Source organism: Balaenoptera physalus (assembly GCF_965194825.1).
Source record: "Balaenoptera physalus genome assembly, chromosome: 6".
Lineage (NCBI taxonomy): Eukaryota > Metazoa > Chordata > Mammalia > Artiodactyla > Balaenopteridae > Balaenoptera > Balaenoptera physalus.
Window position 1 is genome coordinate 124,871,624 of NC_138885.1, and position 19,793 is coordinate 124,891,416.

The following is a 19,793-nucleotide window of genomic DNA, read 5'->3' on the forward strand; positions in this document are numbered from 1 at the left end:
ATCCTACCCACACCCCAAGAAAACTTTGAGAAAGAGTTTCTTTCCCTCTTTATAAAATGTGTTTATTTATCCCACATGTTGAGAGCCAGCCACTGTGCCCGGAGCAGAGGAGAGATCATCACCAAGTCTCGCTCTGGAAGAGCACCTTCAGTTACATCATCAGGGATCAAGGTCACTGCAGGATGCCATGGAAACCCCGAGGAGGTGCCACCAACCTAGATGAGAGGGCCAAGGAAAGCCAAGGAAAGGAGATGCTACTTGAAGTTCTGGAAGGTGAGGAGACAGGAGTCGGGCCGGTAAGGAGACTGGGTGTGGGGAAGAAGGAGGGATTCCAGGGAAAGGAAGCGGATGGGGACAAAGTACTCCCCTTGTCCTTGTCCCCATCAGGACAAGAGTGAGGGCCTGTGACCCACAGGCTGAACTCAATGTGGCTGCCGGGTGGGAACAAAGAAGGGGGGAAAAAGCTGCAAAGGCGGCCAGGCTTCTCAGGTCACCGTAAAGGCTTTGGATTTTCTTCTACCAGGAACAGAACCACAAAAGAGTTGGCTTGAGAAAGGACCAGTGATGGGTCCAAGGAGCCTCCCAGCATGGTGCTTGCAGGTGAGGCTGTCAGCCATCAAATAGGAAACGCTGGAGAAAGGAGGCAGCTGGGAGTGCGGTTGAGGAGCGGTTTGGACACGGTGAGTGTCAATGCCTGCAGGTCATCCAAGTCGAGATGGCACGTAGCCATTTAAAATGGAACTTAGAGGAGAGCCACAGACCAGAGAATATGGGCGGGGAACCATTGGTCTTTGGGTAACCGTGGGAATTCACGTGATGATCCAGCTGGAGAATACACAACAAGGATAGGAAAGGCGAGAAGAGGATGGGACTCTGGAGTACCCAGATTAAGGGACATGCGGCATGTAAGTGGCATCCGGAGAGAATTGAAGAGTGGGCGTGTCATCCGAATCCAGCGTGGGTGTTTGAGTCTTGGGTTGCGAGGATTTCAGGAGGTGGCCTTGGCTGGGCAGATCACGATACTCAGTGTCAAAGAATAGCATTTGTGACTCACTCGACCTTCTCAGTGGAGGAAACTCAAAAGAAGCACCAAGCAGACCTCAGCGCCATTCAATCCTGTTTTCCTCGTTCCCAGAACAACCTTAATTCTGATTCTTTGTCTGATACTCGGTTGCTAACCAGGAGCTAGACATTCAGACCTTGGGCAGGAGCTGGAGAAAAGGTGCTGGGAAGGGATCATGTCTTGCTTACTTTTAAACCCCCGAGAGCAGCCTACAACCCCAGACCTGCAGAGTAGGCACAAGATAGATCTGCAGCGAAGAAGGAAATCTTGGCATTTCCTAAAGGATAAGAATCGCAGGGAAGCAAAGGGACTTTCCCAGCATCACATAGCTGGTTAGTGGCAGAGCCTGGGTTTCTGGTTTTTAAACCATACTTCCCCACCACTCCTAAGAGAAGCTGTGCACAGCAGCTGCCTCTATTCAGGTCAGAGCCATTCAAGTTCAGGACATGTGCCAGCATATAAAAAGGAAAAAGGGAGAAATGAGGGGTGGGCATTATACACATTGTTTGTATCCCATGCCCTAGGCACATCTGGTTAACGTGTTTCCCCATCCTCAGCATTCCCGCTCTGATGCCATTTATATACTCAGCTTTCACCATCTGGCCAGCCCTTCTTCCAACACACACACACACACACACACACGCACATGCACATACACACGCCTCTACCCTTGGGTCATAACTTCTGGCTTCTCAAGGGAGTTCTGGCAGAAACAGCAGCAGGCAGACAATGGAGACCTATGACTCCTGCCCCCTCTGGGCTCCTCCTAGGGCAGAGGTGGAAGGAAGTGGCCACAGAAGCTCCTTCTTCAGGCTGTTGTGGCTCTTAGCTGAAAGCTTCTCTCCCAGTTCCCCAGAGGAGAGCCCCTGCCCAACCCCAAACAATGCTATCAGCTTCCTATTAAATTGCCATCTGTTTCCCTTTTCCCAGGACAATGCAGCCCAGCAGCACAGCCTGTGAGCTGATACTCTGCAGTTTTCACAGGTGCAACAAAGAAGGCGTGTTTCCTCCTCCATCTTTATGGTGGTCTTCCTTTCTGACATTGTTTCCAATGCTCTGACCAACTATAGTTCTCAGCTGAATCACTCAGTAGCTGTTGTCGACTGAACTAAAATCGCACAATGTAAAAGTTGTGAGTAAAGTTTTATTCGGGACCTTAATGAGGACTATTGCCCAGGAGACAGACTCTCAGGTAGCTTTGAGGAACTACACTGAAGAGGGAAGGCAGGAGCCAGGATGTAGATGAACCTTTTTGCTGGGAAAAACATGTAGTCAAGCCTTAAACGATTACTGCTAGTCACAAAGAACAGACATCTCCAGTTACTGTTTTTAGTGCTTTTCTATGTATGGGAAGATGCAAGAATCTAGGGTTATTGAAATTTTTCCTTAGATAGGTATCTTAACTATCTAGGGGCCAGTATATCCAAAGCACAGAATGCATCCTGTTTTTCTCCATCCTGAATTCCCCTCAGGGTGCAATGACTGAAGTGGCTAATGGCTTGATCCTTGTAGAACTGGAATAGTGGGCAACATTTTTTTCTTTGCACTGTGTAAGAAGGCAGAGAAGTAGAATGGAACAAGCTGTGAACCAGGGATGTGAGCCACACCACCTGGCTCTGCTGCCCACCCAGCGAGGACCTGAGATTCCTAATACCTCAGGTTTGGTTTCATCATCCATTGAAGATAAAACATAGCAATGGTAATAATTGACCTGACTCTCTCCACGGAGTGGATCAAATGAACTTAAAATACCCCAGAGGGCCTTCCAAGCTCTCAAGTGCTCTGCTAGTAGAATCATCTCAACATGAAATATTTTATATTTAATATTATTTTAACTCCCCAAATAATATCCAGCAGATGGGTATTATTGGGTATTGCAAATGGATATCTAGCAAAAGGAATGGATAAATAAATTAGTGTACATTATTTTCATGGAATACTATGCAGCTTTAAAAAATAGTGAAAGAACTTGGGAGAAGTAGATTGGCGCCATCTAGTAAGGCTGAAGATCTACATACCCTACACTTCAACATTTCCCCTCCCAGGTATAACCTCTGGAGAAATTCTCTCACATATGCACAAAAGCAGGCAAATTCAAGAATATTTTATAGCTGCATTGATTGAAATACTAAAAAAAGTAGTGGGGCAGAGGGAACCAACTAAATGCACACTAATAGAAGAATAGATAACTATTTATATCACATTCTTGCAGTAGAATATGCTATATCAAGGGAAGTGAATGAACCTGAACTACCCACTTTAGTTTGAATGAATCTCACAAACATAAATTTGAGTGAAAAAAGTAAGTTGCAGAAAACACATATAGAATTATACCATTAATGTAAAATTTGGAAATATGCAAAGACTCTCCAATGGTTATAGATATAAACCTAGTTAGGCGAAGAATAAAGAAATGCATGGGAATGAGAAACACCAAATTCAAGATAGCGAGGTGGGGGATCTGTTCAATGTATTGATAATCTTTATTTATCAATCTGGGTAGTGGGTACAGGTGTGCTCATTGTATTGTTCTAGACCTTTCTGAAGTATTTCATAATCATTTTAATGAGGGAGGTCTATTATGTACCGACCTAGAAAGATAGCTCCAGTATCGTATAAAACAAAACAAAAGCATATGTAGCATAAGATTCTATTTTCCTATAAGAACTATATATATGCATATGTGTATGTGTGTATGATAGGTAAACACAGGAAAAACGTCTAGAAGGATATAAACCAAGTTTGTATAGGAGTGTCAATAGAGGACACTTCTGGGAGATGGGATTATAAGGTAAAGGAGCATTTCTTTCCCTACTTCATTTCTTCATGCATTTCTATACTACTCATATTTATTACAAATACCATGTATTATTTTTAGAATTAAATAATAAATAATACATGAACTACAGCCTTCTAATCCATTCTTTCAACAAATGTTTACCAAGCACCTATCATGTAATTCAGGGCTAGATGCTGGGGATACCAATGATTAACAAAAATTAATACTGCCCTGGATCTCATGGAGCTTATATTCTGGTGGGAGAGACAGACATTGATCGAATAATCACTCAGTGAGATGTAAAATGGTACCTCAAATAAGTGATGTAGAATATTTGCTCTGTTCAGGGAGCTCAAGCAGGCCATCTCAGCAGAAGGAAGCTGTGATCTTGAAAAGGAGCAGACATTACCTGGGAGAAGTGGGAAGGACATTCTAAGACAAGGACCAGCACGTGCAAAGACCCTGTGGTAGGCAGGAGCATGGTGGCATGAAGGACTGGCTCATGTAGCTGTTGGTGCCATGTGCTAAGATAGGAAATTCTGCAGGAAGAGCAGGTTTAGCTGGGTGTGGCTGGGAAGTTTTGATATATGAGTTCCAGAAAAATGTCATATGATTCAAAACGTTCCTAGCAACCCAGGAAAGAAGAAAGTCCAGACAGTCATTGGACAAATAATAATAACTCTAATACTTATTGAACACTTACTGTGTGCCAGGCACTGTTCTAAACATTGGATCTATTAACTAGTTTAATCCTCACAACAACCTTATGAGGTAGGTTCTATGATTATGCCCATTTTACAGATGAGAAAACTGAGAAACAGATGGAAAAACACAAGCGCATAGAAGTTTTAGTCATATGATATCTGAATATGTAAAGTCAAAACAACCTTTAATTATTTGGTGTCTTCGTTTTCTGTTACAATAGTAATAATTTTCCAGAAAATTTGGGGTTCACGGAACTGGGGAAAATAGCTGTGTGCTCTTGGAGGGCTGAGATCACATCTATACAACCTTCCATTGTGTCACTGTCACAAAGCCTGCCACCTGTGAGCACTTCATAAATGTTTGCTGCAGAAAGCTGTTAGCTGTTAGCTGAATATATGTGACAAATTTTCCACTTGATACATGCACATGATTTCTATTCCCCAAATGGAAAAATGCTAGCTATTTGTCAACAATTCGGGTTATAGGTAAACTATAATTAATAAGCAATAGCAATCTTTCTCATTAGAAGCTTAAGAAACAACCCAAAAGAAACAAAGCAAAGTAAAACAACAAAACCCTGCCAGTCTTTGCAAAAGGGAACATAAATGTTATAAACTCTCACCTGCATTTTAGACAAGTACCTTTCCAACACAAGGACTTACATTCATGAAGTGACACATCTGTAAATTAGTAAGGATGACGCCAACTGACTTTGAACCATAAACAGCTTTTAAACATTTTCCTAACGTATAATGTGCACCTTTAAAAATAAGCTAGAAAGGGGCATATAACACCACGCCTCAAATTCTGCCACAGATGAGGCTCCATCAAAAAGTCTGGCCTTAATTACCACATAGACTTCAAATAGGGATGGATATTCTCAGGGCAAGAAACATCGCTTCCCATGCCAACCTTTAAACCATGAAAGCTCGATCAGCACAAAGCCGACAAGTCAATCAGACCGAAACCAACATGCCTGGGCTAGTCGGTCGGCCCTGCAGAGCTTGGGGCTTCGCTGTGCTCTGTCAGCTGTTCTTCCACTCCCAATGGGCCTCAATTCCCAATTTATATTTATATCCCAGCTGCTGCCAAAGGCCACGGCTGTGCCAACCAGACAGCAAAAATAGAAGAGATGGGGAAATAGCCATACACATTAATAACCAATCGGTTTTTAAACCACGAAGCAGGAATTTGGGTCTATTCAACTTCATAAAAGAACTTTTGTAAGACACAAATTGAAGTTGCGGTTTCTATGGCTACCTGATACAAATATCTTGTGGCTGGATTTTTCTCCCAATATGAATCATTCTGAAAAGGTTTCTAAATGTGTCTGTGGTATCTATTCTGTAGCATAACACATGAGAAAAATGAGAACAGCTCTTGAATTACACGCAATCTAAGTATAAACAATAATATTGCTCAAATACACAACTTAAAAAGTTGAGTTGCAACACGGGGAAGAGAACTGGTCTGAGGCTGGGGAAGACCTGGGTTGGAATCCTTGCTCTGTTTTGCGCAAAATTGTTTCTTTGTTGATTCCCCAAACAGGCCGGCTCTCTCTTTGGTCGCTGTGGGGATTAGTGAGAAAATGAGCCTTCATGTGCCTGGCACAAGGTCGATGCCCAATAATGCATTTTTTTTTAGCTCAGACACTGTGTACGCTGCATTAACAGTTGGTACTATTCAGTCCCAGCATATTTGCTAGCTCCAGTTTTTATTTATTTATTTATTTATTTATTTATTTATTTATTTATGGCTGTGTTGGGGCTTCGTTTCTGTGCGTGGGCTTTCTCTAGTTGCGGTGAGCAGGGGCTACTCTTCGTTGCAGTGCGCAGGCTTCTCATTGCGGTGGCTTCTCTTGTTGCGGAGCATGAGCTCTAGGCACACGGGCTTCAGTAGTTGCAGCATGCAGGCTCTAGAGCGCAGGTTCAGTAGTTGTGGCGCATGGGCTTAGTTGCTCCGAGGCATGTGGGATCTTCCCGGACCAGGGATTGAACCCGTGTCCACTGCATTGGCAGGCGGATTCTTAACCATTCTTGCCCTGGACCATCCTCTCCCATTGACCCAGCTCCTCTCATGATGAATAGCCCCAAGCTGAGATAGCTGGTGACGTGAGACTTCTCTGTTGGCACCAATGGAACTGTTTTTCTGATCTTCAGGGGATCATGCCCTCATTAGCACCACATTCTTACCAAAAGAGCTAGCATCACAACACCCTGCTGTACCATCTCTATTCATTTTATCTATTTGCTCTTGCAGAGAAAGACTCAGAAACTGCTTGAAAAGATTACTATAAATAGCCTAGTCATTGTGTCAACAAACATGCTGAAAAGAACCTCTCAGAAATAATTGTCCATTTGCCTAGTAATTAGTTAACACCCTAGCATTCCTTCAAAGGAAAGCCTGACACATGCGCAGTGATTCGTACCTCCGGTAGCCGCGTAAGCGCTGGAACAACAGGAAATACGGAGTTAAAGGAATTTAACTTCACTAGAACTGCTGCTTTGAAGACAGGAATATTTATGCCAAGCTTTGTTGTTCTGGGGTTACTGGGACTCCTCATCAGTCACCATGTAGGCTCTTAAGAAGTCTGAGCAGAAACCTCCAACCTAGCTGGATATATTGGATTCCCTGGTCTACAGAATATATAATTCTACATCAGCGCTCTCTCTGTGTACACACACACACACACACACAGACACACAAAGACATTGTTTACTTGTTGGTAATCACCACAATCAAAACTGTGAAAAAATCCTCACTGTGTTCAGTCAACACAATTTTGAAACTTAGTACTTGAGACACAGATGGAAGAGCCAACAATACTCATTTTACTAAGAGCAGTCATGTTTTACCTCATTAAGAATAAAAATAACTAATTTCCAAGAAACTCATCAGGGTCAGCCTATTGTCACTGCCATTGTTCATTTTCCTTCAGGTTCAAAAAAGTTTCCTCTTAAAGGTCAAATGCTCTCTTCCAAAGATGTTTACCCAATGGCCCAAATCTGACAGGAGGCACAGCTGTGAATGGTTTGGTGGAATTCAAAGGCCTTGAAATCCTGTTTTCATTCTCGGCACACTAGATTTTCTAGGTCTTTTGACACTGCTTCCTTTCAACTCTTTTAATCATGCCCAAAATTCTTCAGGCACCATGGGACCCGCTGAAATACAGGTATCTATTCAAACATTGTAACTTTTCACTGATGCAAAGGAATGCTCTGGGAATTTAAACTAACCCACTTCCTCCACTTTTCTCTCCAACTTAAAGCTCAGGAAACCAGACCCGAATACTAACATTTCTCCCCTAGAATAATGAGGAAGTAAATGTGCAGGAGACTCAGGATAATACTGGCTGGGGTATCCATGCATTGAGATCATTTCTTATGCAAGACCACCCCAGTGTGAGGCCTTCTGGTACCTGAGTAATACATCTCTTGGAAAGGATGCAACAGGGGCCTGGGTCCTATCAGTTTGAGTTTAGAATAAAGTAAAATGCCACAATGGCTCTGTAATAAAGGAGTAACAAGGGGAATACATTTTTTTGGGAAAAAAACTGGGCCGTATATTATCAAGAGCTTTAAAAATGTGAATTTGACTCGGTAATCTTCCTTCTAAAAACCTATTCTAAGCCAATATTAGAAACTCTGACAAACATTTGTGGACAGAGATATTCACCACATTGCAAATCTATGAAAGTGGAAAAAAAATAGCCTAAATTTCGACTTGGATAATATAAACTGTAGTGCACCACACAATAGGAGCAAAGTGAAGTAAATCATGGCATTATCATTTGAAAAGCTTTTTTTGAAAAGTATCTACTGATGTAAAACTGCTTATGTTAATGTTAAAATTTAAAAGCCAGGGTATAATATTTCATGTATAGTATGTTTCTAATTTGGGTAAAGAAATATTCATAGAAAGAACTGGAAGAAAATGTAAGTGTGATCAATGGTGATCTCTGGATAATGAGATAACTGTGATATTTCTTTTTATTTTTATCTTTCTGTATTTTCCAAATTATCCAAATTATCTGAAATGTTGAGCTTTAATAAGAAGAAATACATATATTTAAATAAAGTAACTTAAATGCATCATCTCCCTCCTTTATCCTGCACAAAAATATCAGGAAAAATGAGTTAAAATAAATTCAAATGTTATTGGGGGAGACTTAAAATAGTAGACCTTGCAGTAGTTCCTGCAATTGGTTTTAAAATAGATCGCAAAATTTCAAAGCAAATAAAACATAAAATGGAATTGTACTTATCCATGATATACATTTATATTTTGAAGACAGACTCTTCTTTTAATTTTAATATTTTATTGAAGAATAGTTAACTTACAATGTTATGTTAGTTTCCGGTGTACAGCAAAGTGATCGATTATACATACATATAATAGTTGGCATTTGTTAATCCCAAACTCCCAATGCATCCCTCCCCTACCCCCTCTCCCTTCCCCTTGGCAACCACAAGTCTGTTCTCTATGTCTGTGAGTCTGTTTCCGCTTCACAGATAAGTTCATTTGTGTCATATTTTAGATTCCACATATAAGGGATATCATATGATATTTGTCTTTCTCTTTCTAACTTACTTCACTTAGTATGATAATCTCTAGGTCAATCCATGTTGCTGCCAATGGCATTATTTCATTCTTTATGGCTGAGTATTATTCCATTGTATATATATACACATACTATATCTTTAACCATTCATCTGAAGACAGAATCTTAATTGTGCACACACACACACCCCCCCACCAACAACAACATTTACCAAACCAGATACCTGTTGTTAATTCAAATTTTAGCAAGATTTATAAAATTTTTTCCTCAAGCATCTTTCAGCACTGACATCCCCATTTTCTGGGACCCTAAAGCATGTTTGTTCACTCTATCTTTTTATCAATAAATATGTATTGAACACCGATTATTGGTCATACACCATGCTAGGGACCAAGGATACAGTAGTCAATAAAACAGACGTGATCTGTTAGGGTTCTCTCACTAGGCTATACATTCCAATGAATACTAGACAAACACTCTTTACAGATCACAAACAGTTCTATTAAGGAAAAGAGCCAAATGGGGTCCAATGTAGGTTTCAGTTGCCAGGAAAGACTTCTCCAGTGGGTGAAGAAGAACCAGCCATGGGAATAGCATTGTAGGCACATGGAACAGCATATGCAAATGTCCTGCAGCAGAAAGGTGTTTGCTGTGTTTTAGGAACTGCCGGGAATCCAGTGTAGCTGAGGAAGGATAACTGATGGAAGAATGACATTGGGTGGCATTGGAAAAGGGTTGGCAGGAATCACAGCAGTCAATGGTTTCCATAGGCCGTGGTAAGGAGCTGGATTTGCTGCAGTGGAAAGCCAATGATTTTCTTTATTCTTAAGCAAGTTTTTTTGAACCTTATTTTTAACTAATTATAGACTCACAGGAAGTTGCAAAAATAGTCCGTAGATTCCCATGTACCCTTCACCCAGCTTCCCCCAATGGTGGGATCTTACATGAGTGTAATATCAAAACCAGGAGATTGACATCGATACAACACTGTTAACTAGACTGCAGATCCTGTTCAGCTTTACAGATTCTTTTACATGCATTCATTCATTTGTACACATGCATGGCTCTATGCAATTTTATCCCACATATAGATTCTAGTGAAGGATTTCAAATAAGCAATATAATCTGATTTAGGTTTTTGGCAGTAACTGCTGAGGAGAATGGGTGGGGTCAGAAGACCAGTTAGGAGGCTGCTACAGTGCAGTGATGGAGACAGCAGAGGTGAGAAAAACCCATGGGATTATCTGGGAGGTAGAAGAGGTGGGGGCCAGCAAGGCTTGGAGTAAACTGGATAAGGAGGATGAGGGAGGGGGGATGAAACAGTCCAGATTTCTGGCTTGAACAGCTGGGCGCACAGTGATGTCATTTCCCAGGAGGACAGTGTCTGATCAAGGAGCAGGTTGGGTCTAGGCTGTGAGTTTGAGGTGCAAGTGGGAGGGTTTTGGGTGAAGACACACATTTGAGAGTCAGCAGCATATCGATGGTATTTAAAGCCGTTAAAAGCTGTAAGTGAAATCTGACTATTTTTGACTATCTTACTTGTTCTAATAAAATAAAATAATTTTACTTAAAAGAAGAAGCCCCTCCCTGGTGGCACAGTGGTTAAGAATCTGCCTGCCAATGCAGGGGACACGGGTTCACGCCCTGGTCCGGGAAGATCCCACATGCCGTGGAGCAACTGAGTCCGTGCGCCACGACTACTGAGTCTGCGCTCTAGAGCCCGCGAGCCACAACTACTGAGCCTGTGTGCCGCAGCTACTGAAGCCCACGCGCCTAGAGCCCGTGTTCTGCAACAAGAGAAGCCACCGCAATGAGAAGCCTGCGCACCGCAATGAAGAGTAGCCCCGCTCGCCACCACTAGAGAAAGACCACGTGCAGCAATGAAGACCCAACACAGCCAAAAATAATAAATAAATAAAATAAATTTTTTTTAAAAAAGAAGAAGCCCTGAGTGAGATCGCCAAGGGAGTGAATATAGAGAGATGGTCCAGAGCAGAGCGCTAAGCAACTCAACACCATAAGTAGTTGGCACGTGTTCATTCTACTTGACCATTTCCCGGTCATTTCACTGGTAGTAATATCTCCTTAGAGAGACTGTAAACCTACAAGCGGCATACCAGCCTGCTCTACTCTGCACAATGCCTAGCATGGTGGCATGCACCTAGGAATGCTCAATAAATTTGGTTCTGTTCAATAAACATTTACTAACACCACCGATTTGCCTGGTATTATGATAAAGCACTGGGAGACCAAGAACACTGCTTAACTGGCTCAACAGAATCACTCTCAAGTTCCACCTGTATTAAAATAATGAAACGAATGAAGTCAGAAGAGACATTTTTCCTCTCGGGTAGTAAATCCCACAAGTTCTAATGCTGACTTGACAGTACAAAAGAAGATGCCAATTTAGAACAAGGGGTTCCTGTTTTTCTTCTCAATATTGGCACCAGTCACCTCCAACAATTTTTTTAAAGGATATGAATTGCCTTGAATTATCATATGCCAAAATAAAAATTGCTTATGAAATACTTTTGAGAAATTTTGGGAACTATTAAATACAGGTTATTTAGTTATACTAAATTCCTAAATGAGCATGGAAGGACAGCCTATAAATTAATCAAATATTTCAGTTGCCAGAGAAACAGTTTCTAGTATGTAGGGTTCAGGTGTCACCATGGTGAGAAATCATCTAATATATCAAAAAACAAAAAAACATATTTTCTATTCCACTTACTGCCGACTCGTTCATCGGATTTCATGGGCCTTGTGCACAGCTGCATGGCTAACTTGAAACTGAATACATAACAAGGCAGGATGGTGAAACTGAATACATAAAGAGGCAGGAGGATGGTGTGAATGCCTTTTGCTATGAACCTGCAAAATCTTTTATTGTTGAGAAAATTCTCACTCTTCAGAAATTTCAGAAAGCTTTTCCCTTTTCAAAATTTCTGTAATTGCATTTGCTTCTTTTTTCTTAACTTAAAAATCCATATCATCATTCATTCATTCAGAGACTCTTTATTGGGCGCCTACTACATTCACTATTTATTGGGCTTCTCCTATGTGCCGGGCATTGTTCTAGGTGATGAGGACACAGATGTAAAAAAAAAAAAAAAAAAAAAACAGGCAAAAATTCTTGAAATTCTTCTCCCCTTGCTCCCATTCCAGTGAGGTACTCAGAAAATAAACAAAACATACTTTATGAAAGAATGAAATCTGACTGCAGAAAAGTAACAGTATAGTTACGATGGTGCTAAAGACCAGAGTGAAACCATCCCCCTGCTCTGTGGGATCCAACACTAAACCAGTTTGGTTAGGAAGCCAGAGAAAGCGGGGACCACAACTTGCTGCAATGATCCTTGGTACGTGATCTCTGATGATTTCGTTTTATGATGTTATTTGACTGGTAATATCAGAGCAACCAAGCCTGATGTGGAAAAATAAAAAAAGCAGTATGTTATTGACATCTCAGATTAAATTTCCCATTCTCTTCTCTTTATATTTATCCTCCACTCCCATCCACACAAGTTTGGAGTGTCCTTACTATAAAAGGCATTAACTGAAATGATGACAACTTTAGAGTAAAAGCAGAAACCAAAATCATGAAAAGGAAGACACATATTCCAGGAGGAAGAACTAACATAAGAATTGGTGTTGAGCAAGACTCAGGGAAACTGAAAAGTCAGTTTACCAGCCCAGAACTGATCTGGGGGCACAGGTGCTCCCCTGCTGATCTGTGCAGGTCAGCAGGGACATGGCTGCCGCTCAGCCAATCAAAACTATTCACCCCAGTCCCGCCCCCAAAACAATGTCTGCCGTGATTCTCTCCCACTTCCATCTAATCTAGCTTCCTGTTCATTGTAAGATATGAATAAATACTCCTCTCGTGTTAATTTTCACAAATGAATGGAATACAGAACTACCCAAATCAGAATTTGAAAATTCTAGGTACGTTTCCAGATGCTCCAGGGCAGCAGGGAGCAGGCGTAATAAAATTGCGCAGCGGGCACCAAAAAAAGGCTCTTACCCAAAGATTGCCACGGCCAGCTATTGCAATGATCCACGCGAATCTGGAATCCCAGCCACTATCTCCACACTCTTATTTCGCAGCAAGTCCATCAAACTGTCCTGCTCTCAGTCAGCAGAACAGGATCAAGTCACAGTGTAAGGATCTGGGGAGGGACAGGGATGGGGCACTAAAAAGAAACGCCCTGTATGGCCACTTTGCTTAGGAGGGTAGGCCAGCTCTGACTTCAGTTTTATCCTATGGGATCCAGCCCATTCATTCATTCATTCATACTCTCTCCCTCTCCCTCTCTCTCTCTCTCTCTCACACACACACACACACACACACACACACACACACACACACAGAGGCATATCTCTCTTTACTCTGAAGGATGAGATGGGAGCCTTTCTAAATGGTCTGCAGGTCATAACCCAGCATCACCTTGTCCACATCCCCTTGACCACTAGGAACAGCTGGAAAAATCTGACAGTGATTCTTTAGCAAGTGTCAGGAAGTCCCATGGGAGAGGCTGAAGTCCTGCAAGAGGGGAGCCCATCGCTCTGCCAAGTGTGGGGTTTGTGTCACTGTCAATCCTCTGAGTCCTAGAATTGAGAGGTGATGCCTGAGGGGGTTGTGGCCCAAAAGGGGCTGCAAAGATGCCCTGGGCTGGATTTCCTGGGCTGGTCCAGCGTCACTGGTTCCCGTTGGCTGCCCTGAGGATAGCATCAGGCTTGTCGGACCACGTGCCTCCCCCAGCCTTGCTGCTCAGCTCCTGTCGGTCCAGCTCCCTTGGCCTGAACTGTTTTGGAAGCTTCCACTCTTCCTCCTGTTGCGCTCTCCACCCTGCTCTGTGTCCTGAGACCGACCTCCTGCCCTTAGCGTTTGGTTGTTTGGCCAATGGTGGGATTTGAAAGCTGCAGGGCTGTGAGGGCAGGATATCATTCCTCCCTGCAGGGTCATCTCAGGGTCACCTTCAGGCCACCTCTGAAGGTCACAACTCCTATCCACGGCCCCTTCCAAGATCCCTCTGCTGCCCTCTCTCCTCCAGGCTTCCTGACTCCTTACCTGGAGGTCCTTCACTGTTCCTTGTGGTTTCCCTAAACCCTCGCACACCTTTAAAAATAGTCCCTTTACTAGGACTTCCCTGGTGGCGCAGTGGTTAAGAATCCACCTGCTAATGCAGGGGACACGGGTTCAAGCCCTGGTCCGGGAAGATCCCACATGCCGCAGAGCAATTAAGCCCGTGCACCACAACTACTGAGCCTGCGCTCTAGAGCCTGTGAGCCACAACTACTGAAGCCTGCGCGCCTAGAGCCCGTGCTCCGCAACAAGAGGAGCCACCGCAATGAGAAGCCCGCGCACCGCAACGAAGAGTAGCCCCCGCTCGCGGCAACCAGAGAAAGCCTGCATGAAGCAACGAAGACCCAACGCAGCCAAAAATAAAAATAAATAAAATAAATAAATTTTTAAAAAGTAGTCCCTTTACTAAATTCACTCAAATTACCCAGTTTGAAGGTACCATCTGTTTCCTGATGAAACCCTGACCCATATGCTTCTAACAAGTGCAGTCCCAAGAGGCAGACACTCGACTGGTCTTCACAACCTTCACTGCCACTTACTACTATGTGACCATAAGCAACTAATGTCATCTCTTTAAGACTGCTTCTTAACTGGTGAAATGCAGATGATACTAGGACCCACTTCCAAGGTTGCCGTGAGGATGAATACATCCATCTGAGAGGCTTAGCATACAGTGAATGCTCAATTAACAGCAGCTATTTTTAGAAGCAGCTGCACTCCAGCCTGGATCTAGCTCCCATTCCCACAATCCACGCTATTCACATCGTCCATCTAACGCTGACATGGCCCTTGTGCCCCTGGGCCTCAGGACACTTCTATAGGGGTTCCTCTGTGAGCTCCTCCAAACTGAGTTTCATCCACAGCCACCATTCCAGGGTGGCTGTTTCTTCCTTCCTCCCTCCCTGTCCCCAGGAGCCACTGCCCTCTCGGATGCGCTGGCCTCCCAATGGATCTGCCCAACACAAGTAGGACAACCTCAGACTCACTAAAACCTTGTCATCATGCCAGAAAGGAAAGGTCCAGAGTCCTCCAGACCCAGATCTCCGGGGGATTCTGCTCAGGTCTCCGTCCTTCCTCCCTTTCTCTCTCTGAACATGTGACCTGAGACAGCTGATCCCCATCCATGGTTTCTCCTGCCACCTATGCCGTGGTGAGTCCCAAATCCAAGTCCCTAGGCCTGATCCACATATGCAGCCAAGCATCTGCACTTCCATGTCCCACAAACGCCTCCAGGACAACACGTCAACACCTCTCATTACTCCCTGCTCTGTCCCCATCTCCTCTTCTCAGTATGAACACCTCACTCCCCCAGCCAGGTTCCCAAGCCAGTAACCTGGGGCATCGCCCGTGATTCATACCCTCCCTCTACACATCCTATCAATTGCCAAGTCATGGAGAATTTATCTTTTAAACATCTTTTGAATCAATCTTCTGATGGATTTCACCACCAGGTGAGTTTCACTCTCCTCTGGTGAGCTTCACACACTTTCATATCAGCCCCTCTCTTAAACCCTTCTCTATGGTGTTACCAAAGCGAGCTTTCTGAGTTCATATTTGATCACATTGTTGACTACAATTAATAAGAGCAACCATTTACTAAGATGCACTGGACACTGTTCTAAATGCTCTACATATATTAAGCATTCAAACACCCTGACAATTTTATAACGTAGGCACTATTTTTATCCTTATTTTAAGATGAGTAAATGGAAATACAGAGAGGTTAAGTCACTCGTTTCAGGTGTGCACAGCTAGTAAGGCAGAGTGGCTAGAACTAGAGTGTCCACCAGCTTCTGGCTTTCGCCCACTGTGTTATTTGCCTCTCTGTTGCTGCTTCAACCCTCTCCCTCTTCTCCCCCTCCTCCGCACCTACCACCACCTCCTCTGCTTTCACTTACAGAGGCTGAGGATGCCCACTGTCTGCCCTGCAAAGGAGAGCCCCAATTTCTGGTCCTGGCATGGAGGGAGGGGCCTCATAACCCTGTCCCTAACAACCTTTCCAATGCCCCTGTTACACTTCCCAAGAGAAGGGTCTCCAGCTCCCCCAGCTGTCTGCAGCTTCCTCAACAAGCTGCGTTCTTTCTGCCTTTGCACAGGTAATTCCATCTTAAATGCCCTTCTCCAACCCTGGCCCCCACTTGGTACCTGGAGAATTTCTGCTCTTTCTTAGAGATTCAGCATAAGCACTTCTTTCTCCAAGAAGCCCTCCCTGACTTCCCCAGGCCTCCCCAAGTTCATATCTATGTGATAGTACTTGACATATTGCTACGACTCCCCTTCTATGTCTGTCTCCAGAGGGGAAGGACCACAGCTCCGTTCCTCCTTAGATCTCCAGTGCCCAGCATATACTAGGTTTTTCAAAGCTTGGTGAACAAATAAATAAATGAACAAACATAAAGGAAATTATAAAGGGCAAACACAAAGGAAACAACGGAGACAGCTGTGGGCAATGATTTGATGTAACATCCATAATATATATACATACATATTTTTTTAACTACAGAAAGAGTTCTACTTTATAACTGCAGACTATATTTATCACACTTCCGGATTTTACATGTAAGTTGGAAAACACATATGGAATTTTTAACCTGTAAACCATACCTGATTGGACAAATAATGCCACCGTATTGGGAAGGGTTTCTTCGTAAAATAAAAATCAAATAACTCTTATTCAAAGTTCAACTTTATCCAATCAAATACAAATATCACCCAGCCCTAGGACTACTTTTATAGTTATAAATGCAAATCTTATCTTTCAGAGGGCACCCAGAGTCTGACGGGGAAATGTGTGAGAGATAAAAAGTTTAACAGAAATGGAAGTTTAAAAAAGAATGTGTCTGAACAGACGTGTCTATGTATTGTAATAATAGCCCAATAAAAGTTCATATCCCCTATTGTTCAGGCCTTCCTTTTAGGAAGAAGTGGGGTTCCGTGCTGATGCAAACCAACCCCGTACTAATTACTGATTTCCTCTTGAAGAGTCAGATGAAACAAGAGTAAAATTCTCCATGATTCAATGAAAAAATAGTTCCCCTTCATTTTTTTTGAAGGTATTTGTTTCCGTTGAGAGTAAAATCTCCAAGTAGGTAGCATTCTTTGAAAACAGGGGCTGCATTTAATTTTATCTGAAAGAGAAAAGTTATACTAAAACTATCAAACTTTGTCAACAAAGTCACTTTCTGGGGACTCCATATTTAGATCGGGTGCTTGGTCCTGCTACAGCTCCCTCCAAAAAAGTATGTTCATCAACTTGACACAGCATAGAGGTGTTCATTCGGGAACCAAAATTCAGGTGTGTTTCATGTACTATAGTTGCAAAGGCAGTCAATTCAATTAGTACATTTTCTACGATTTTCCAACAGGAGCTGAAATGATGAGAGCTCAATATTCAGTTAACCAGAAAAATACAAGCTCCAGGAGCCCTTCGCGAAGCATTCTGATGGCTCAAGCTTTTCCAGAGAGTTTCTCAGTAAACAGTTTATATTTTTCAAAAATGATAAAGGTGTAATTCTATACAATGTCTTTCTTGGATAATAGTTCATGAACCGAATCCAGGTGGAAAAAGGGTAAATAGTTGGAATGAAAGGGTGAGAGATAAGAAGAAAAATAATTATTGGGTGCTGTGAGCCTCACCGTTTTATGGGAGACAGAATCATGGAGAGAGGGTATTCTAAGGGCTTTCTCTGTGGATCTCTGTAGTCCCGTGACCACCCCAGGCCCGAACGATTTTATAGCAGAAAGGTGGATATGTCCTTTACCACTGAGGTCCTCTGTCTGAATCATCATCAGCTAATCCTTGAAAAAGAAGAATAGTGCATTTTATAACAGTAGGAAGGTTTAAAGAGCCTAAGCTCAGATCACTACCCTGGAACGGGGAGCAGATTTCACCTCAACAGAAAACATTTCTAATCAAAACAGAAAAGTCCAGTGCTGACTGGCCTGTTACTGGGACATCTGAAGCAGTTTCAAGCATAAACTTGAAGGTCAGTCTCAATTTAAAAGGTGGCTCTGCCATTTTCAGAGAGCTCACATCCTGCCATAGATGGTCCTCCCATCCCTATGTTCACGAGCGGCTCCGTGTCCTCTCTCCTGGAACCCGAGCCATCTCTGTGACTTGCTTTGCCCAACAGAGTGCAGCAGAAGTGATGCTACGTGACTTTCAGGCTTCTCCCTTAGGAAGCTTTGCAGTTTCCATGTTTGCCCTTTTGGAAACCAACCACTATGTGAAGAAGGTTAGGCTAGACTACCGAAGGATGAGGGACCATGGAGAAAGAGGGCGACAACTCAGAAGGAAACCCAAGCCCCCCCAGCCAACAGCCAGCACCAGGGCCCCAGTCATGTGACTGAGGCTATTTTGGATTTTCCAGCCCCAGCTTAGTGGTGCTATCATTAAAAGAAAGATTCCCAGCCAGTCTCGGCCATATCAGCCAGCCCCGCTGAGGCCCCTAACATCATAGGGCAGAGAAGTGCTGACCTGCTGACCTGCTGATCACCTGAATCTCTGACCCCCCCGGACCTGAACAAATAAAACAGTGATTAAGTCCACTAAGTCTTGGGGTGGTTTGTTCTAGAGAAGAAGGTGATTCATCGGTAAAGTGTGACCAGTTATATCAGGAGCGCTTCCCTCATCACATGGAGGGGATGGAGGGAATATGTGTGATGCCTTGAGCAGGGAAAATTCCTCCTGCAGGTAGGAACTCTCCATCAGGGCGGACTGTTGTGTTGTCATTTTGTCATTTTCCGAGACAGGCTGAATGCCCCACCAATGGTGTAAAGGGTTACTGTTTTGTTTTGTTTTTTAAAATTTATTTATTTATTTATTTATTTTTGGCTGTGTTGGGTCTTCGTTTCTGTGCGAGGGCTTTCTCTAGTTGCGGCGAGTGGGGGCCACTCTTCATCGCAGTGCGCGGGCCTCTCACTATCGTGGCCTCTCTTGTTGCGGAGCACAGGCTCCAGACGCGCAGGCTCAGCAATTGTGGCTCATGGGCCTAGTTGCTCCGCGGCATGTGGGATCTTCCCAGACCAGGGCTCGAACCCGTGTCCCCTGCATTGGCAGGCAAACTCTCAACCACTGCGCCACCAGGGAAGCCCGGGGTTACTGTTCTTTACGATGAGATTTTTTTCTCAACGCCTCTGAGGCCCTTTTCCTCCACATATTCAGTGGGTTCTGAGACTGAGGGAACCCGGGCCCGTTCCCCAGCCCTCATGCTGCGGATCTGAACACACTCTCAGAGTGGAGAGCAGGGTGTTTCCTGGGGAGGCCAAGGCCCCTTCTCCGGAGGTGCCTCCCACACACCCCACGCTCAGGAGCAGCCCCAGAAGGTTCTAAAAGGCAGTCTTCCAGGGTGATTCCCTTCCCTGCAACCTTTGAGGGACAAACGAGCCTCTCCTGGCCTCATGGAGACTAAACTGGAGCAGCTGGGTATTCTTTCCAGGGAGGTGTGACCGGGCAAGACGGAGACAGACAGTTGATGCCAGAGAGACCTGGGAAGGAAGACGCATCGCCTGGAAAAGCAGCAGCAGTGGGAAAAGAACACAGACCCCGAGTCCCCCCAGAGGTACCGGAGGATTCCTGCGGGAGCCTGGGTCCTGG

General features: G+C 43.7%; 1 long non-coding RNA gene across 1 annotated transcript in view; it reads left to right on the top strand.

Moving 5' to 3' along the window:
* Positions 1 to 737: 737 nt before the first annotated feature.
* LOC309662234 overlaps positions 738 to 19,793 on the top strand; it is a 28,073-nt gene continuing 9,017 nt past the window's right edge. The window contains exon 1 of the long non-coding RNA XR_014264608.1: positions 738 to 19,758. This is a non-coding gene — a long non-coding RNA (uncharacterized lncRNA). The remainder of the gene's footprint in view (positions 19,759 to 19,793) is intronic.